At 23.9% G+C, this 12,974-nt stretch overlaps 7 annotated features.

The window, feature by feature from the left end:
- Positions 1–3,318: 3,318 nt before the first annotated feature.
- Positions 3,319–3,782: a repeat region (Identified by RepeatMasker using a combination of RepBase library and repeat library created with RepeatScout).
- Positions 3,780–5,262: a repeat region (Identified by RepeatMasker using a combination of RepBase library and repeat library created with RepeatScout).
- Positions 5,261–5,723: a repeat region (Identified by RepeatMasker using a combination of RepBase library and repeat library created with RepeatScout).
- Positions 5,724–6,027: 304 nt separating this feature from the next.
- Positions 6,028–6,794: a repeat region (Identified by RepeatMasker using a combination of RepBase library and repeat library created with RepeatScout).
- Positions 6,588–10,202: a repeat region (Identified by RepeatMasker using a combination of RepBase library and repeat library created with RepeatScout).
- Positions 10,203–12,086: a repeat region (Identified by RepeatMasker using a combination of RepBase library and repeat library created with RepeatScout).
- Positions 12,087–12,974: part of a repeat region (Identified by RepeatMasker using a combination of RepBase library and repeat library created with RepeatScout) that runs on past the window's edge.

Below are 12,974 nucleotides of genomic sequence, written 5' to 3'. Positions count from 1 at the left end.
ATTCGTTCCGTACGAATTAAGCACTCAGTAGCGCCAATTAGAAGCCAAAGGGCCTAACCATCGCCTGAGTCACGCGTAATTATGAATTATAACTTAATTTTTTTTTGGACTAAAATACCATAGGACGTGGTTCTATTCGGAGAGGTTTTGGGAGCAAATAAATGTAGCATCTCACATGATCTATCTAGTACAGGCAGCGAATCTTATCTATGTATATCACGTGATCAATTCCTATGCAGCCCTTGTGGCCAAATGGTAAGGCGTCAGTCTTGTAGAATGTAACTTTGTCGTTATATTCGTCTATACCAAACGAGATGTTGAGCGCCTCAAGCGATCTTGTCTTTTGGCGATGCTCTATGATCTATGACTGTATTTGCTTGACGAGCCTTGAGGCGCTCTATTCGTACCTTCATTTCTTCAGGAGTTTCCTCTATGAGTGTGTAATGCTGAGCCTTGTGGCCCATTTGGCCGCATTTTGCACATGATCGGACATTTGGGCAGTTGATGAGAGAGTGGCTAGATTGGCGACAGTAACTGCAAGGGCACTGTGGACAGTTTTGTCTGGTAAACCCCATTGTGTTACAATCTCGGCATCATCGGCTATCTTCGTAGAATATCATGTTGGGCATAATCAAACTAGTCCGATGCTGAGCAGGCAAGGGTGGTGGGAAAGAGATGAGGAAGAAGTGACGAAAAGGAAAGAGAAAAGTGAGAATAATATGAAAGAAGAGTGAGGAAAGAAGAGAAGAAGAGATGACAGGGAGATAACACAGAGATGAGATGGGAAGACTGAATTCCTCTGGTGGGAAGGTGAGAATTTGGTGCTAGAAAGAAAGTTGCGTGTTGAAGAAGATTAAAAGCTATCTATATGGGACTACCATTGCATATTTATGCTTACCAGCCCGCTCAAGGACTTGCTTACAACCTCCTAGAAACGTACCCATGCAGGTGGGAGCCAGCAAACATAGTGTAAATTATGTCTGGCTTCCAACAGGAAGCATATTGTAGAGCAGGTTGAACAATAACAGTATTAGCATGTAAGAAGCAATATACAAAGAGGAAAAGGAGCTCGTTTGAATACCCCGATTTGCCAGCCATATATATCCCTACACCCAGAACAGTATAAAGAGCAAATATCAGGATCTCCCGAAAATTTCTCAAATCTGAAGCTATTCTTTGTTGCTTTGCCAAACGCATTTCCAATGCGAGTGTCAAGCATCGGCCCGCGTAGTAAATCATATGGATCCCTATGACAGGTCATTTATCCAACGCTCTACCCATTCTGTGCAACGTAACCTCATCCTGGGCATGTTGAACTATGCCGGATACTGGGCTTCGTACGTAGGGCCCCGTAGCTAGCCCTACTCCCGTCACATAGATTGGAAGAGCAAATGGGAATTTGGGTGGAATATATTTGAAACACCGACTTCGTGGGCCCGTGGTCAAGCGATTCCTGGAAGATACCTGGTATGTTTCTCAACAAGTAGAGCCGAGACACCAGTACAGTCAAGCCTGCACATAATGGGCCTGACTATAACCAATTTCAGTATATAACGAACGAAAACCGTAGCCTAGGCTGCTGAAACCCAACTATGCGATGCGCCTTGCCTCTTATGGTTGATTTCTATCCCCAACCTACCGGTGGAATACAAACACCTAGCAATCTAGGTAGCTGAAGAAGAATTCTTGCTGGAGATGTCCTATCATCTCCGAAGCCTTTTTACCCACAGATGTAGCATATTTCTCATCGTGGGGCCGGCCCTGCACCAAGTCGCATGCAGAGCCGCATGCATGGACGAGGGGCGGCTCGCTACAGCAAAACAAAGAATCCACAGGACAGACAACTTCCCACTCCGGGGAAAAGAACCGGTAAGCCGCACCGAAGTCTGTCTCCTGCACCTTGTTCCCGTCGCGGTGGGAATGAAGCAAATTGATACAGGTATGAATTAGTTAGTGGCTGGGCAAAAAACATAGGATGATAGAAATAACTAGTAGCTACACTATCTCTAACTGGTTAGTTAACTAGTGGCGCCGTGACTAGTGATGGGTCATGTCAGACCCACACCTCTGACTGACAGAGGTTTTTGTCAGGCCTGACGAGGTTTTCTATTATATAATAAAATGGCCTAATTTGGTAGATAAACTAGTATTATTTTATATAAATAAAAAATTTAAATCTAATTTATTAGAATACCTAACCATCCAATTAATATACACTAATTCATATATAAAATAATAGAATCTAATATATTCTAATAAAAATATATTAAATCTAAATAGAAAATAAATACTGATTTTTTTTATTACATTTTTAAATAATTTAAGTCTTAGTTAATAGTACTAGATAAACTATAAGGCCTTACTACTTAAGTTTATAAGCTATACTTTAACATTAAGCACTTAGATTATTAGTAAGGCACTCTACACTATAAGAACTAAATTAAGATTATTTATAATTAAATAATCCCCATTATTAACCTCATAATCTAAAATCTTTAATATAAAGCCTTAAATCTCTATAAAACTATCCTCTACTTCTAATTATATAATCTCCTTATCTTCCTTTAATTCTTCTTATAGCGCCTTAATATTTATATATATAAATATTGTTATATCTACATTTACTTAAATCATTCAATTTTAATATATTAATAATTAATAATTATATACTAAGAAAGAGCATTCTAACGGTATAAAAGTAGTAATTATATAGAAAAGATATAAAACAAAGCTAGTTAACTTATTTATAAGATTAAAACTTAATTTTTAATATAAAATATTAGTATTTTAATAAAAAATAGTTTTTAATTACTTATAATTACTTTCTAAAAAAATTTAAGATTTTTTTTATAATCTTAATAATTAGTATTATAAAAATTGCTAGTTATAGTATAATATTAAGAAAAGTTAAAAATTATAAGATTAGGATTATTTATATAATACTACTTAATCAACTAATATATAATTTTCTAGTAATAGTTTATTATAGGAATTTTTAGAGTATAGAGATTAAGATAATATACTACTTAATAAATATCTTACACCTAATGTTCTATCTAATTAGGAAAACTTAAAGCTAAATATATATATATATTTATACCAAAAATCTTATTATTTTAAAATCTATAAAGGTGAGCTTTTAGATTAAGCCACTATTACACTATTAATCCAGCATAAGAAGATATACTTTCTAAAGCTTTTATCACATTATGAATTAGTTTTATAAAATTAATTAAATAGCTAACTACTTCCCAAAAAAATATTAAGATGAGGATATTTTTAAGATTAGCTTTATAACTTTTATCCCCTATATATTACATAAATGTCGGAAACTTCGGTCGGTTACCGTCGAGTATAGCTAGGATAGCTATTAACGGGCGAAGTTAATAGGCTTCTGGTTTATGAAAGTTGTAATGAAATAAAAGAAGTCTTGAGATAAGATAGAATATTTTAATTGATAGAAGATTATATATTTAAGTTATCTTAGTTAAAGGGTATTTAATATGGTTAATTTAAGATAATAGAAGAAAATTAAATATATAATAAATAAGCATTCTTATATACTTTTCCTCTATTATAGCCATTATAGAAAACATCATAATTTCTATACAGTAATTATTATAGTAATCATAGCTGCTGCTTTAATTTTTATAATACTCTAACTTTAAGGTTTTATTAAATAATTACTTATTCTATCCTATATTAGCTTTATAGAGACTAACTTAATCTATTAGCTGTAATATTCTGATTCTCTAATAATCCTCTTCTCTGAAGGCTGGTGTGACGGGGGTTGCAAGAACGTAGCTGGGATTCAGCTTCGGCCTAGGAATCAATTCGAATATATAACATATATACACATATGCTCAGCAGTTAATCGCTGCTTCACAAAGGCCTAAGGCCACCTATAATTATAAGGCAGTATATACTAAGCTGCTAGTCTAATTAATAGCAGAAAGCTAGGCAAGATTATATACCTACTATACTTTAAAACTATTCCTAACTCTATCTAAGATTTTATCTTACAGCTATTTCTCTCTTTATAAAGATATATCCCTAAGCCTAAAACTTCGCAAGCTTATAAGATTCAATATATAGAATTAATAGTTTAAATTTCATAATAAAATCTTTATTTTTAATAGAGAAATTAAAAATAAATAATAAGCATCAGATAAAGGATTAAATATATAGAAAATAGTTAAGATTAATATTAATAATAAGTATATATAAATCCTTATTTTATTTATTTTAACTTCCTCTTCCTTTCCCTTTTTTTCCTCAGCCTTATCTTCTTCCTTAATAATAAGTATTATCTTAATACTATATTTTTTCATTAAAATTTCATTAAATATAAATTTAATATATCTTATATTATTAATTTCTTGCTTTTTTTATATTAATTTAATATTTAGGGCAATAATAAGATAATTTTAATTATCTTATAATTAAATATAGCAGTTAACTTAAAATATTTAATTCTAATAATTTAAACCTACTCTAACTATCCCCCTCTTTAAAAGTAATATTCTAATACTTAAGAAAACACTAATATAATAGTAATTCACTATCATCAATCTAGATTTATTCTCATATTTAAAGTATCTTATAAAAATATTATCCATATAAATAAATTAATTATATAAGATAAGTTATAAAATTAGATAAATATTAATATAATTACTAATAATATAAATAAATAAGTAGCTTAAACCTCTATACACTCTTAAAAATCCTCTAGTTAAGCCTTTTAGTGTAGTCTCTATTTTTAGTACTATATCTAACAACTTCTAGTCCCTTACATCTCTAAAAAGTAAAATAAGTAATAATATTCTATATACAGGATTTTAATACTAATAGAGTATAAAAACATATAGTTAAGTCTCTATATAAGTTCTTATACTTAGCCTACTTTCAATTATAGACTACTTTAAATCCTTATAACTATATTAAATAGTAGTATACTTATTATAATATTATAACTCAATTATATATATATTATCAAACACTTAAGCGCAAATATATTCTTATAAATATATATTTATACTCCAGTTCAGACGTCTATATTATTAAATATCTCTTATTTCATAACCAATATTAATAATTTGTAATACCCCAAGTCCCTATTAGACTACCTAAAGGCTTTAGTTAATAAGTTCTATCAAGATTCAGTAACAAGAGACTTCAGTAATTAATACTATATATTAAATAAAATACTTAAGGCTTCAAATTATACATCTAAAAAATATGTTATTAAAACAGACTCTATGTCAGAGAATCAGAACGTCACAGCCAATGGATCAGGTTAGTCACTATGGAACTAATGCACATCGGAACAAAGGATTACCCGCAAAACCTTAGGGTTAGGGGAATAGAGTCAGCAGAGTTGTTGCTATATTAATTATGTTGATTAGAATAGAGCGAATAAAGCTGTTATTATGTTGATTATAATAGAGAAATAGTATATAAAGATACTTATTTATTATATATTTAGTTTTCTTTTATTATCTTAAATTAACTATATTAAGTATTTTTTAATTAAGATAATTTAAGTATATAATATTCTATTAATTAAGATATTCTATCTTGTTTTAAGACTTCTTTTATTTTATTATAATTTTTATAAATTAGAAACCTATTAACTTTATTTATTAATAGCTATTTTAGCTATATTTAATAATAATTAAATTAAAGTTTTCAATAATTTAAGACCCTTAATATAAAAGAATAAAGTCTTTATCTGAATATTTAAGATAATAAATAATAATAATTTATCTATCTTAGAATAATAATTATAATAAGCAGCCTAAGCTATAGTAAGATAATAATAATATATAATAGTAGCATACTATAATAAGGATAATAAGATATTAGCTCACTATACTACTTTTAAAGAATAGTTTAATTAGATAATCAAATATATATAATAACTTAAAAATAAGCTAAGGGTTAAGAATAACTAGATAAATTAACTTAAAGAATATTCTAAACAACTTAAATAAGAAGAAATTAAGTAATATTAAGCTTATTATTAATTATTAATAAGATTAAATTATTAAAGTTAATAAAATTTAATAGAATATATTTTAAATTTAAGTCATTTTTAATAAATATAAGTATATATATAAAGGCTAATAAGATTAAATAAAATTATAATAAGATAATATTTATTATAATTTATCTTACTAATAATATAATTAACTAGATATAGCTAATAATAGATGATTTTTATAATTTAGTATAGGAAGACTGGAATGTAATTATTATTAAGATATTTATAAGCTATGTTAGCTTTAAGAAATAATTTATGTAGTTATTTAAAAATATTAATAAAATATATACTACTAAATAAAAACTAAGATACTTATAATAAATTAGATTAGTTTAGAAATTAGTAATAGAGTTTTAAAAGATAATAGTATTATTAAGATATAATAATAGAGTGTAAATTATTATATTTAAAAATATATTAAAAGAAGAAATTTAGATAAAATTAATTAAAATAGATTAATTAAAAGATATTAATAACTTTATCAAAATAATAATTAAGATTGATAATAAGCTATTTAAGATTAAATAAAAAAAATAAGAGTTTTAATAATAGAAAAAATATAGAGGATTTTTATAATTTAGAATAAACTAGATAATATAATAAAATCTACTACAAGACTATAATAAAGATATAGTTATATAGTTAAATGTAATCTTATTTAAAGAAGAGAAAGATAAGCTAAAAAAGAATAAGACTTATTTTAATTATAAAAAACTAGATCATTTTATAGATAAATACTAAAAGTTAAAAAGGAACTAAAAATTGGCTACTTTAAATTTAAAGAAGCAGATTATAATTATAATTTTACTAGTTTTAGTTAATACTAGCAAAGCTAATAGAATAACTAATAATAAGATTAATTCTAATAAAGATTTAAAACAATTAATTAAAAACAAGAAATAATAACTAGAATAGATAATAAATTATGAAAGAATCCAAGTAAAATAAATAAAATAAGTAGATAAAAAAAATACACTAATATAGCTAAAAAGAATACTTAATAATTTAAGTAAAAATAAGATATAATATTAAAGTATATAAGAAGAAAAATAAGAAAGATTTAGCCTTAAAAAAAATATTAAATAAATAAAATAAGTAAGCATTAATATAAGAATAGGATACTAATCTTATAATTATAAAAAATAAATTAATCAGATAAGCAGTACTTATAAATCATTTAGAAAAAAAAATCATTCTAGTAAAGAAGAGATAATAAGAGAATTTAATATAGAAGATATTAGAAAGGATTCCTTTTTAAAAGAGTTACTTTATACTTAATTAATATTATAAAATAATAGATTAAGGATAATAATTTATAAGAATCTATATTAAGAATAAATAAAAAACCCTATTAAGGACAGAATAAGAATAGAAATATAAAAGAATACTATAAACCCTTAAAAAAATAACTTATATAGTTATATATCTACTAATATAATCTATTAGAAAGAGTCTTAATAGAAATAAAAGAACTATATTAGAGAATATAAGAAATATAATAAATAGATATATTATATATATCAAAAGCATAGATAAATACATTTACCTCTAGCAGTAATATACAAATATATTTTATATAAATAAGGAATATACTTTTATAATAAATAAAATAAATATATAAGAAATTATTCTTATTATCATTATCTATCTACTAGAGAAAATTTATATTATAAAATTCACTAGATAATATATTATAATAATTTATATAAACTTCATATTAGACTAAAGATAATATCTAGATAGTTTCTAAATACTCCATCTATTATTCTAGAACTAAAGTTAAAATATCCACAAGAGTGGTTAGAATACCAATATATTTATAAAAAACTAGTACACCTCTATCATGATAACCTTATAACTATAGAATACCAGATAAAAAGATTATATAAATAATATGCAACTAGTATAAGAGAGTTTTTTAAATAAAAATAATAATTTTGAGAAAGACATATAATTATAATAGAATTTATTATAATAATTATAGAATTAAAAGCAGTTAATCAAATAGTTATAATACTAGTAAAAATCAATAAAAAAAATGTAAAAATTTTATTAGATTTAAAAGTAGCCTGCAATTATATTAAAAAAGAATTTATAAAAAAAGCTAAAATATTTATTATATAAACAAATAAATAAGTAATAATTATTTTAATTAATAGAGAAATAATTAGTTAAGACTATAAGAAATAAGTATTAAATATTATTATAAGATTAGGATAATATACTACAACAATTACACTTAATATCATACTAATATTAAGAGAATACTATAATATTATATTTAGAATGATATGATTATAAATATAGAATCTTATAATTAACTAGACAAATAGAATAGTAGTAGTTAATAATATAGTATTATAAATAAAGATTATTAAGAAGAAGATTAAAAAGATTGCTTAGCTATATAAGGAATTAGGGTAAAGCCTTAATATATTATTAATTACTAAAGAGTCAGGACAGAAAGCAGACAGATAGAAATAAAAAATAATATTTATTAAAGATATTGTATACATTAATAATAGAAATAAAGCATAAAAAAAGAAACTATAAAATAGTTAAGAAAGCCTAAGTGATAAAAAAGAGAAAAAAACTAAGAAGAATAAAAATAAAAAACAAATTAAGAATAACAAAATAGAAAAAAATATAATAATCTAATAAGCATAAACAATTAACAAAACAAGAATCATTAAAAAAATATAAATAAAACCAAAACTAAAAGAGTTATATGAAAAGGAATTTATAAAAGTTTTAATAAAGTTATCTAAGAAGTATTATGAATTTATTAAACTATTTGTAAAAAAAGAATAATAATTATTAATATATAATAAAAAATTTGAAGTACAAATTAAACTGAAAGAAGGATTTATATTACTCTTAGTTAAATAATATTATAAGTCAAGGGATAAGTTAAAACTTGAGAATAAGTTTACTAATAAGTTTTATAAAGTAATATATATATAACTAAAATATAGAAAAGTATTAGCACAATTAATATTTATTAATAAGAAAGATATAATTAAATGAATAATTATTAATTATAGAGCACTAAATAATAAAATAATAGATAATATGAATAAAGTGTTTTATTAAGAATAAAAGAGAGATTTTTTATAAAGAGTAAAGATTATAATAGTTTTTGATATTTAATAAGATTATTATAACCTATAAATAGCTAAAGATAATATTTAAAAAATGATATTTCTTATAGATAAGAGATTATTTGAATAGATAGTTATATTTATAGGTTTAAAAAACTTACTAGTATAATTTATATAATATATAATGTATATTCTATAAAAATATCTAAATAAGTTTATTGTAGTCTATTTTAATAATATTATTATATACTTATAAAATCTAGATAAATATAAAGAATATATATAATTAGTTATAATAGTATTTATAAATGAAGGATTGATATTTAAGATTAAGAAATCTGAATTTAATACTATAACTATTAATTATCTAGGAATAGTTTATATACTAGAAGGATTAAAGATCTAGTTAAAAAAAAAAGATATAATATTTGATTAGTCTATTTTAATAAATATTAATAAAATATAGCAATTTCTAAGTGTAATAGGATATGTTAGAAGATATTTAAAAAATTATATAGAAATAATATAATTAATTATAGAATTATTAAGAAAAGATTAAGAATTTAATTAGATAGAATAATAATAATAAATATTTAAAAAGATTAAAAAATTAATTAAAAAAGTACTAATTCTTATATTTTATAATCTAGAAAAACCAAATATAATTTAATTAAATATATTAAGATATATATTAAAAATTATTTTAAAATAACTAGAAGATAATAGAAGATTAAGATTTATTATCTTCTACTCTAGATAATTTATTATTATAGAAAAAAACTATAATATTTATGATAGAGAACTACTTATAGTAATTAAAGTATTTAAGTAATAGAGATACTATTTATAAGGAGTTAAGGAAGAAATAGTTATGAAAAGTAACTATTATAATCTAAAGTACTTTATAATAATAAAAGAGCTTATTAATAAATAAGTTAGATAATTAGAATATCTATTAAGATTCAAGTTTTAGATTGAATATATTAAAGAAAAAGAAAATGTTATTACTAATATATTAAGTAGAAGAGTAGATTATGTAATTAGAATATAATAGTTAACGTAACCGGACACCCACCCGCCACCGACACCCACCCGCCAATTTTCTCGGAAAATGTGCGTTACATTAATTTCAACCCGAAATTTCTAACCAAAATAATAATTATATACAAAAATTTAACTAGTAGTATGATTAGGACATCTATTAATTTTATGTCTAATAATTCCACATCCACTACACTTTGGTGGCGCTCGTACGCGTGGTTGAGAGGCTTGAGGCTCGGATTCAGCTAGAGTGGCTGGAGGAGATTGAGATGCCTCCATTTGACTATTTATAAGAGCCTGGGCTTCCTCTGCAGTAAGGGAGCCTTTGTAAGGTAATTAGGCCCTAGATTATCTCTTTTTTTGCTTCTCTTTCTTATTTACAGCCCGTAAATCATGCACTTCTTTTTATACAATTAGTAGCTCATTTATTGTCATTTCATACACTTTAAACATCCGCTCGATTGCTTAATTAACTACATTTAATAAGCTTATTGGTTGTTAAGCTATATGTTTCTTAGCTATACTTGATTAACGTTTAAAATAGTGTAGATTTTGAGGTATTTAAAAGCAGGATGATTATAAATTGGTATTATCACTTCTAAGAGAGAGTATTAGGGTCTAAAGTTAAATATAAAACTATTAATAGACTTAATCTAGATTAAAAAATACTAATCCAGTTGCTGCAAAGCCATTCTAAATAGTTTTAGCTTTATATACTATTATATAAACTTCTGGAAAGGCTATAAGAAAGTCATACTTATTAATATAATTATATCTAAGTTATATGTGCTACTTAATTAACTGTCTATATTGTTGCTTTAAAATAGTAAAGCAGCTCATATTAAGAGATTATAAAAGATGTAATAAATAAGGTGGCATATAAATTAGTATAATATTATTTTACATGCAGATTTAATCAAATTAAATAGTAAGATGATTTTTATGGCTATTAAGAACAAGCATCCGATACCTGCCCTTTATATAATTAATTATATAAAGAATAAAGTGATTTTAAAGCCAATTTATTCTAATCTTATCTATTATCTAGCCATTATTACTAATATTAAATCTCCAATCTTATAGAAAAGTCTCAAACCATCCCTCTTAGAAGAAAGTTATTACTTTAAAGATTATATATAAGAGTAAGGCCCAACTAATAAAGTTGACTGTCTTAATTATAATAACTCATTCTTAATTTCCAGGTTATAATAAATAAGGTCTTTTATATCAATTACTATCTATAATAACCTTTGCAGATGCGTAAAGCCTTATAGTAAAGCCAGTCTTATCAAAGTTGTATATATCTTTAGGTAAGATTCTATATTCTTGTATAGCCTCTTATATACAATCAAAATGCTCTTAGATTATTTTAATATCCTTACATTTAACCTATTTATAGTTATATTATTATAAGAATTATATTTTTAGCTCTAGATAGTAATTAATAAATTAATTAATTTATCTTTTACTAACTTGTTTATTTCTATATTAAGAAAGAAGTAAATTGGCTATATCTCATACAAGAGTAGGCCAAGGAGATAGTCCACGCTTATTAAGGTCAAATATCCATTTAATAATTAATTCCTCTTTGATTTCTATTAATTTATATCCATTTGCGCATTTTTCACTCTTTTATTGAATGCCGTTGAGTCGATCTTGGAGAGTTGTATAAGGAACTTGATAGATATTTAAAGCATTCAAAATACTGCGAATTCTTCCATTTTTTAAGTTAGAAATAGCTAATTGGATATGGCCTTCTAATTCAGTTGAATTTGATGACCTTTTATTGCGAATTAGTGGCATATTGACGTGTTGAAATCTAGTAAATAAAATAGAGCGCGTTTTCCGAGAAAATTGGCAGGTGGGTGTTGGTGGCGGGTGGGTGTCCGGTTACGTTATAAACAAATATATTAATGAAAGATAAAGATGGAATTTGTTATAATAACAAAGTAATATTAGCGATCATAATTATAATAGAAAGCATAGGTTTTCATAAAAAAATAGTAGAAGCTACCAGGAATAATAAGATACTATAGATAGTACTATATAATAACAAAGTAGTAATCAAAAATAGATTAACCATTTAGAGAAGATTAATATTAGTATTATTTTTAATAATTATAGAAATCATTTAAATGAACCATGATTTGCTAATTAAAGAATATTATAGAATTAACTAAATAGTAAAAAAGATATAATAAATATATTACTTCCTAAGAATAAGAAAATTGATTAAAGACTATATTAAAAAATATAATAGTTACAATTATAATAAATTAATTAATTACTAATTATATAGAAAAATATAGATTTCAGAAATACTAATAAAAATATAATAAAAGATTATAATAGATTTTATATAAGGCTTATTAGAGTTAAAAGATTTTATTTTAGAAACTATATATACTAAAGTTATTATTATTATAGATAAACTTATAAAATATATTATTCTAAAGCCAATACTAAAGAGTTTAATAACATAATAATATATAATATTAATATTATAAGAAGTATTTATAATATTTAGATTACTAAATAAAATTATATCTAACCAAGATAAGTTATTTATATCTAAATTTTAGCAGATAATCATAAAAAATTATAAAATAGAATATAATCTATTAATTATATATTATTAATAGATTAATGGTCAGATTAAATAAATAATTCAAGTAATTAAATAATATCTAAGGTATTATTTAGATTAGAATTAAGATAATTAAATAAAATTATTATTAATTATTCAATTTGCAATAAATAATATAATAAATGTATTAATAAGATAA

Source organism: Talaromyces atroroseus (assembly GCF_001907595.1).
Source record: "Talaromyces atroroseus strain IBT 11181 chromosome Unknown scaffold_3, whole genome shotgun sequence".
NCBI classification, from domain to species: Eukaryota; Fungi; Ascomycota; class Eurotiomycetes; order Eurotiales; family Trichocomaceae; genus Talaromyces; species Talaromyces atroroseus.
Note: the sequence above shows the minus strand (reverse complement) of the source record. Positions and strands in the feature narration are given on the sequence as shown.